Source organism: Chiloscyllium plagiosum, unplaced genomic scaffold, assembly GCF_037043375.1.
Source record: "Chiloscyllium plagiosum isolate Xiang-an unplaced genomic scaffold, Cpla_swu_hap1 HiC_scaffold_29, whole genome shotgun sequence".
Lineage (NCBI taxonomy): Eukaryota > Metazoa > Chordata > Chondrichthyes > Orectolobiformes > Hemiscylliidae > Chiloscyllium > Chiloscyllium plagiosum.
In genome coordinates, this window is record NW_028270167.1 from 57,306,167 (window position 1) to 57,315,229 (window position 9,063).

Genomic DNA, 9,063 nt, shown 5'->3' on the forward strand with positions numbered 1-9,063 from the left:
TCTTCCCCCTCACTCCCCTCCTTCTCTTTTACCTCTCTCCCTCTCCTCTTTCTCTCTCTCTCCTCTGTCTCTCACACTCTCTGCCCTCGTTCTCTCTCTCCCCACTCTCTATCTCTCCCCTCTCCCCATTCTCCCCCTCTCCTCTCTCTTTCTCCCTTCCCTCTTTTTCTGTCTGTCCTCCCTCTCTCACTCTCCCCCTCTCTCTCCACCTGTCTCTCTCCACCCTCTCTTACAACCCCTCTCTCTTCACTCTCTCTCTCCGCCTCTCTCTCAAGCTCTCTCTCAAGCTCTCTCTCGCCATCCTCTCTCTCTTCGTCGTCACTCTTTGCCTCTTGTCTCTATATCCCTCTCCTCACTGTCTTTCTCCCCTCTCTCTACCCACTTTCTCCCCTCTGCCCCTCTCTCCCTCCCCTCGCTCTCCTCTCTCCCCCTTGTGCAGGATAGGGGACTCTGCGACCCCCATCAGGCACTCTGCTTCCCTTCCCAAGAACAAAGACACGGAGGAGTTCGTCCAAAACTATTTATTCAATTCTGCAGAACCGGGTGTTACCTCAATGGCTTCCCACGAGGCACACACACAGATTGTAATCCCCGCACGTTATATACATGTAGGAGTGGGCGGGGCCTTCTACTGTCTCAGCCAATCAGTGTTAAAGTTCCCCACTGTCCTCCTGATGGATGAGATTATTTGGTTATTCACCCAGCCAATCAGTGTTCGAGTTCCCCGCTTCTCCCTTATATGGATGATGACGTACAGCCGTGGTTGTGGGCGGTCCCTCAGCCACGAGGAAAGCTGTTTCCATTGTTCCATTCATGAAAATCTGGGGGAGTGTCTGCTCGTGCTTACTACAAGGTAGAGAAGACTAAAATGGTGGCTTTGTACTTACTATGTGCTTACTACAGCAGTTAATGATTTAAAAATTACACCACCCCCTACAAATCCCCCGTGTCTTTTCTTACGGTTTGTAATTTTTAAACTGGGAGTTTCTTCTCCAGGGCGTCCAATAGCTCCCGCGCTTGTTTATCAAGCTGCCCGTCTCTAATGCTACCCCCGCCCAAGAGGGATTCAGACTGTTCTGTCTCGAGGTTCATCCTTTCGACCTGCCCATAAGGAACATCCCTCTTAGTAAGGGCGGTTTCGATCAGTCGCTGAGTTAAGCCCCTGGCGCTGGGAATGATGCAACACCCGAGGGCAGTTAGTACCCCTGCCACCACTATACATGAGACGAGAAAGGAAACGACCACCCCCTTCCATTTACCGAACCAAGCTTCCAACCAACCCGTGAGGCCAGAATCGATGCCCGAGTTTTCGGCGAGTTCATCCGCCAATGTGGTGAGCCCATCCAGGGCGCAGGTGATGGACCCATCAGGGGCTGTGTTGTTGGGGATGAAAGTGCAGCACTGAGTGCCTATCATGACACAAACACCCCCCTTCTCTGCTAACATCATGTCCAGGGCCAACCTATTTTCCCACGCCATTCTGCTAGTGGCGTCTAGTTGTTCTGCTATTCCCTTCACTGCATCCCGAGTATAATTAATGAACCTCTGCTGATTGTAGTAAATATAATTAATCCAATCCACGTTCTTATTGATGGAAACCCACCAGAACAGTGACGACTCAAAACCCGCCGCTATCTGGTTCCTAGCCTTGTATTCGTCAGGAACACCCCTGGGGACCCCTATGGCATCTAAATATATGTTATCATCGAAAGAGGTCTCCAAAGCCCTCTTAGTTCTTCTACTGGAACGGGGTTGCTCTTGTTTATCGAATGCCAGGGTGAATGGGATGGCCAATTGAACGATTGCACAAGTGCCCGCCCATTTTTGGGGCAGGGTCGGTCGCAGAATCCTGCCACCACAGTACCACCAGAGGTCTGCCCTAGGCACATGAATGTGGGAGTAATTCCTGCCCCCGGTAGTTTCGTTGACCCGCCGAATTGATCCGCTGCACTTGTCAAATGTCCCCACATCATTGTCCCATTGCGGTGCCGTCCGAGAGACGCAGGCCTGGTGCGTACCCGTTACCCCTGTGAATGACGGAGGGCGGGGCGCCAATTTAGACCTGACGGGAGGCAACTTCAAACTTAAGGGTCGACAAGTGGGGTCGTTCCAGGCCTCTCGGTCCTGGTACAGCCTTATCATGCAGTCCAAGGCTTGTGGATGTTTCTCCCATCCCAGCGGGAATGGGACCACCTGAGGGTTAGGATGGGCACCCGTGCACGCGTAGCAATCACTCTTTTTCATGCTCCTTACCGTATATTTGACCCATTCCATCCAGGCATTCGCCTCCCCGTATCCCGTTTCTATTTCAAAGGTCCTTTCCAAGTCCATCACCTCAATTATCCTAACCTTTTCCTGCTCATCGGGGGTGGATGAGGCCCCAGACTCAGCTTCAATGACCGTGATGGTTGTGCAGCACAGCTGCAACTCCTTCTGTCCTGCCTGGCCCCCCAACCCTAATACCCAGGATCGTTCCATTAAGGCTCGTCCCGTTGTTCCCCAAGGTCTTTATGGTCAGATAGAGTGGATTGCACTGATTCTGCTCACAATTCCGCCCAGGGGTGGTGGGATCACGGACAATTGACACCATAGCCTGGACCCTGGGGGCCGGAGGCCTATTGATGCCTTCTTTGCCATGCAACTGTAATACTAACGTCTGACCCTGGAATCCCCTTTCTCTCTCTAGGTTACGCTTAGTCTGATTCAGTTCACTTTTAGTCGCACAGGGCACCAACCCACATAGGTCTAAACTAAGTGTCTGTGTTGGCTTGTTGGCGGGAACGGAGATGGAGAGCCACCGACGGTCCTCTGCCTGTTTTTTTCCAGAGGCCGAATTGGGTAACACGCACACTATGACCCAGCCGAAGGATAATGGCAAAGCAAGTTAACAATACGATTGACTGCATTTTGTTGCAACACTCGTGTCCGGCCGGAGGACACAGTCCTTTAAACTCGCCAAAGTCCAATTAGTCTGTTCTCAGGGTCTCTGTTCCTTAGATGCCTCTGTCAGAGAGGTTTGTTTGTCCTCCGTCGGTTGTGGCACCGGTCCCTTGATCCGAGTATAATGTGTCCAGCCTTTTTCGGCCGTGCGGACAGCCGTTTCGGTAGTCAAAAGTACTAGGAAGGGACCGTCCCAAGTTGGTTCGAGGGTGCGTTGCTTCCAGCTTTTAATCAGGGCCCACTGACCCGGCTTGATGGTGTGCACCGCGAACTCGAGGGGCGGCGTCTGTGCCAAAAGTCCCTGTTGGCGTAAACGAGATAGAGCAGACCCCAGAGCCACCACATATTTTTGCACAAACATGTCCCGAGACTCGAATAAGGGAGGTTCTCCCTTCGGCCCATGGAACGGAAGGCCAAACAGCATTTCGTAAGGGGAGACGCCCAAATCCCGTCTTGGCTAGGTGCGAATTTGCAACAGGGCGAGGGGTAGGCATTTGGTAACTGTCTTCAGGCCCTGCCTCCCTTCCCAAGAGATGGGGTATTGGTGCACTCTGACGTCGGGGCTCTGGGGCTTTAATTTTACCTCCACAGGTCGAATTGCGAGCCCCCCCCCGGTTCCCTTTGGCGACCCAAACCCTAGGGTCTATCTCTGTCAATCGGGACTCACTAAGGTATGACATGGTAATGGCTAATTCTTCCTCCTCTCCCACTTCTATTCGTAGTCCGAAACGGACTATTAAATCCCGTCCCAACAATCCCGTCCCAACAATATGGGCGGCACGGTGGCACAGTGGCCAGCACCGCTGCCTCACAGCGCCTGAGACCCGGGTTCAATTCCCGCCCCAGGCGACCGACTGTGTGGAGCTTGCACGCTCGCCCCGTGTCTGCGTGGGCCTCCTCCGGGTGCTCCGGTCTCCTCCCACAGTCCAAAAGATGTGCAGGTCAGGTGAATTGGCCATGCTAAATTGCCCGTAGTGTTAGGTAAGGGGTAAATATAGGGGTATGGGTGGGCTTCGCTTCGGCGGGTCGGTGTGGACTTGTTGGGCCGAAGGGCCTGTTTCCACACTGTAATGTAATCTAATCTAATCTAACCCATAGGGAAGGTGCGGGAGGTGAAGGAGTTCCACTTGGAGCTCCTCCTCCTCCAGCCGCAAGGGTTGTGGTTCAAATATTCTTGCACTGAAAACCCCACCCTTTACTCCTGAAATGTTTAATGTTTTAGCCTGGAAGCCAACCCCCCTAGGATGGAGGGGGATTGAGGACCTGCCGGCGCCTGTGTCAACTAAGAAAGTAACATCTTGTCTAAATGGGCCCACCCGTAAATTTACCAGGGGTTCTTGGTAGGCCCGTGTTCCGATCCTCCCCTGACTTCCCTAATCCATTTGTTCGCGCTCCATTTCATACATCCCTTCTCGCTCCCTTTTAAAATCGGGACAATCCCTCTTGAAGTGTCCCAGTTTCCCGCAATGGTAACATCCGGCCGCCTGAGGCCGTTCGATTCCATAAGATCCTCCTCTCCCACTTCTGCCCCGTCTCGCTCCTCTCCCTCTCCAACTTTCCCTCGACCTTCCTCTTTCCATCCCATAACCTTCTTCCCCCATTCCGTTGGATTTATAAGCTTCCCGTACGGCTGCCACCATCATTTTTGTCTTCTGTTTCTCCCTTATTACATCCCTCTGAATGTACACCTTCTGTGCTTCCCGTAATAATTCTGCAACATCTTTTTCAGCCCAATCCTCCACTTTCTGTAATTTCTTCTGAATGTCAGGCCATGACTTAGTCACAAAGTGCACCTTAAGCATGCCCTTGCCTATTTCCCCATCGGGGTCTAAACCTGAATACTTTCGTATGGACTCCCGCAAATGGTCTAAAAAACTCACTCGGGGATTCATCCTTTTTCTGTCCAACTTCAAATGCTTTCGCTAAATTCCACTGTTTAGGCACGCAGGTTTTGATTCCCCTGATTATAAGGTTTCTGAGGTCTGTCATATTAGCCCGTCCCCCCTCGTCATTATGATCCCACCGGGGGGTCCTCTAAGGGGTACTTCTGCTCTCCACGCTGAGGGCCGTCCTGATGCTCCCTATCCCAAATGGCCATTGCACTATTCCGGATCATGACAATTTCATCGTAATTAAATAGTATTCTCATCATGGCCTGCAATTCGGCCCATGTGTATATACTGGGCCCCAGAAATTGATCTAATTGTGTTCCCACACTGACGGGGTCGTCCAGTAGACGGGGTAGTTCATTACGGAGCTGTCGGATATCCCCAGAATTTAAAGGTTGTACTACGAATCCGGTCCGTTCGTTCCCAAACGGCACCTCTCGTAAAGGGTTCATCTGTTCAACATTGTTAACCCTCTCAGCACCCAATCTCTCTTCTTGATCTCTCCGCATCTCAGTTCGGGCTGATCTCCTAATGCCTGGGGTGGGCTCTTCTTCCCTTCCTGTGTCCCCCCCCCCCCCCAGCAGGCTCTCCCTCACTGAGCATGACCTGCCGGGAACCGGGATTATCCGACGCAGGAGGGAGGTCCGCGCTGGACGCCTGGCCGTGCGCGGGTTGTACATATGGGGGCGGGCAGAAGGGGGCAAACCGTCGGTGAGGACGTCCCAAGACTTCTGGGGCTTTCTCGGGTCTGTTTGGGGAATCAGAGGATAGAGACTCGTGGGGTCCCCGCAGTCACTCGCCAACCAGGCGGCGGCGGCGGCGGCGTATTTGCTCTCTTCTGGGTCAAACGGTTGTTTTCTGTTAACATATATATTTAGGATTTGACACACCCAGTCTTCATCAGACCCATACTCGGGCCAAACTACCGAGGGGGCGCAGATAGGTTCTTTGGTCCATATAAAACAACAATATTTTATCATAGTCTCTTTCTTTAAGTCCTTTGTCCTACTACTTTCCGTCCATAAACTCAATTTCCGACCTAGTGGACTATCGGGGGGTATTTCTTTTCCATTTACAGTCCTCCCTGACTTGTCCTTAGTGGACCTAAAAGTCTGATTTCCCATGGTCTATCTTCGGTCCTGGTCTTAAACGCCTAAAGCATTTTCACAGATAACCGTCAAAACCACAATTTCCCATGGTCTATCTTCGGTCCTGGTCTTAAACGCCTAAAGCATTTTCACAGATGACCGTCAAAACCACAATTTCCCATGGTCTATCTTCGGTCCTGGTCTTAAACACCTAAAGCATTTTCACAGATGACCGTCAAAACCGCGTGGCCAACAAGGAAGAACAAAAAAAATCTCTTACCTTGATCCGTGCACGGAGTTGTCTGGCCTTTTTAAATGTGTGTACCCCCGTGTATAGTCACTAACCGGTCGTCCCAGCACTCGTCCGTGTGTTCCTTTTCTCGGGATCCAAAATTATTTTAATGAGCCGGGTCACTCTCTTGGCCGACGGCTGACGGACCAAGCCGATCCAGTGAGCAGTATAAATATATACCAGATGCGTCTTTTTGTATCAGACTTGATCCACGAGCCGGCAATAATTATTGCATCCCGGAAGAGCCCCCAATTGTGCAGGATAGGGGACTCTGCGACCCCCCATCAGGCACTCTGCTTCCCTTCCCAAGAACAAAGACACGGAGGAGTTCGTCCAAAACTATTTATTCAATTCTGCAGAACCGGGTGTTACCTCAATGGCTTCCCACGAGGCACACACACAGATTGTAATCCCCGCACGTTATATACATGTAGGAGTGGGCGGGGCCTTCTACTGTCTCAGCCAATCAGTGTTAAAGTTCCCCACTGTCCTCCTGATGGATGAGATTATTTGGTTATTCACCCAGCCAATCAGTGTTCGAGTTCCCCGCTTCTCCCTTATATGGATGATGACGTACAGCCGTGGTTGTGGGCGGTCCCTCAGCCACGAGGAAAGCTGTTTCCATTGTTCCATTCATGAAAATCTTGGGGAGTGTCTGCTCGTGCTTACTACAAGGTAGAGAAGACTAAAATGGTGGCTTTGTACTTACTATGTGCTTACTACAGCAGTTAATGATTTAAAAATTACACCACCCCCTACACCCTCTCCCCCTCTCTCCCCTCTCCCTCCCTCTCCCTCTCTCTGTCCCGTCTCTCCCCCTCTCTCGAACTCCCTCTCTCAACCTCTTGCCTCTATATCCCTCTCCTCACTGTCTCTCTACCCCCCTTTCTCTCCCTCTCGCTCCCACTGTCTCTACCTCTCTTTCTCCCCCTCTCTCTCCCCTCTCTCTCTGCCTCTCCACTCTCTCTCCCCTCTCTCTCACACTCCCTCTCTATCCTCCTCCCTCTCTCTTCCCTTCTACACTATCCCCTCCCTTCCTCCCCCTCTCTCACGACCCTCTCTCTCCATCTCTCTCTCTCACCTCCTCTCTCCTCGCCCTCTCTCTCGCCCCTCCCCTCTCTCCATCTCTCTCCCCATGCTCTCTCTCCCCTTCCCGCTCACTCTCTCCACTCTCTGAATTTGTCTCTTTCCTCTCTCACCCCTCTCTCTCCCCTTTCTCTCTCTTCGCCCCCCTCTGTCTCCACTCCCTGATCTCTCTCCCCTCTCTCGCTCCCTCCCTCTCCCTCCCCTCACTCCTTCTCTCCCCACATTCCTCCTCTCTCTAACTGCCTCCTCTCACCCCTCCCTCTACTCTCTCTCCATCCTCTCTCTCCCTCGTCTCTCTCCTCTCTCTCATCCTCCCTCTCTCTCTCATCCACCCCTCTCTCTCTGTCTCTCCTCCCGCTTTCACTCTCCCTCCCCACTCCCTTTCTACTCTCTCGCTCCCCTCTCTCTCTCCCTGTCTCTCACAACCCTCTCTCTCCCCCTCTCTCTTTACCCGTCTCTCAACCTTTCTCTCGCTTTCCGCTCTCTGTATCGTCAGTCTCTCCCTCTCGTCTCTATCTCTGCCGCCTCTCTCTCACACTCCCCTCTCTTCCCCCTCTCTCCCCTCTCTCTGCACCATCTCTCTCACCCTCTCGCTCTCTCCGCCCATCTCCCCTCTGTCCCGCCTCTCTCTTTCCCTCTCTCTCCCTCTCACTCTCTGCCCCCTCACTCAACCTCTCTCTCGCCATCCTCTCTCTGCATCGTCACACTCTTCATCTCATCTCTATCTCAACTGCCTCTCTCTCCCCTTTCTCTCCCTTCTCTCTCTCCCCATGTTGTCTCTCTCCACTTTCTCCCTCTCCTCCCTGTCTCTCTCTCCCCCCTCTCTCCCTCTCCACACTCTCTCCAGCCTCTCTCTCATTCCTCTCTCTCTCTGCCTCCCATCTATCTCCCCTCTCTCTCTTCCCTCTCTCTCACCCTCTGTCTCCCCTCTCTCTTCCCCCCACTCTCTCACCCCACTCTCTCCCCTACTCTCTCCGCTCTCTCCACCCTCTATCTCTATCTCACCTATCTCCCTCCCTCCCTCCCTCTCTCTCTCTCTCTTTCCCCCTCTCTCCCCTTCCCTCTCTTTCTCCTCTCTCTCCTCTCTACCCCGGTCTCTCTCTCTCTCCCCTGCCCTCTCTCTCTGTCTGTCCTCCCTCTCTCACTCTCTCCCCCTCTCCCACTCTCTCCCCCTCTCTCCCCACTGTCTGTCCCCCTCTCTCTCAGGACCACTCTCTCTCTACACCCTCTCACTCTCTCCCCACTCTCTCTCAACCTTTCTCTCATCATCCTCTCTCTCTGCATCGTCACGCTTTCCCTCTCGTCTCTATATCTCTCGCCTCATTATCCCTGTCCCCTCTCTCTAACCAACGCTCTCCTTCTTTCCCCACTCTCACCTCTCTCTCTCTCCCCCCTCTCTCCCACCCCGTCTCTTTCCTCCTCCCTCTTTCTCCCCTTCTGCCACTGCCCCCTCTCTTTCTCATCTGTCTCTCACGACCCTCTCTCTCCATTTCTTCCCCTCCCTCTCTCTCCCCTTTCCTCTCTCTCTACACTCTCTTATGTTCTCTCCCTCTCCTCTCCCTCCTCTCTCTCCTTTCTCTCTCTCCATCCATCTCTCTCTCCACTCCATGACTGTCTCTCCCTTCCATCGCTCCCTCCCCTCTTCCTCCCCTCTTCCTCCCCTCACCTTCTCTCTCCTGTCGCACTCCTCTATTCTTCTCTCTCTTCCTCCCTCCTCTCACTCTCCCTCCACTCTCGCTCCATCCTCTCTTTCTACTTCTTCTCTCTT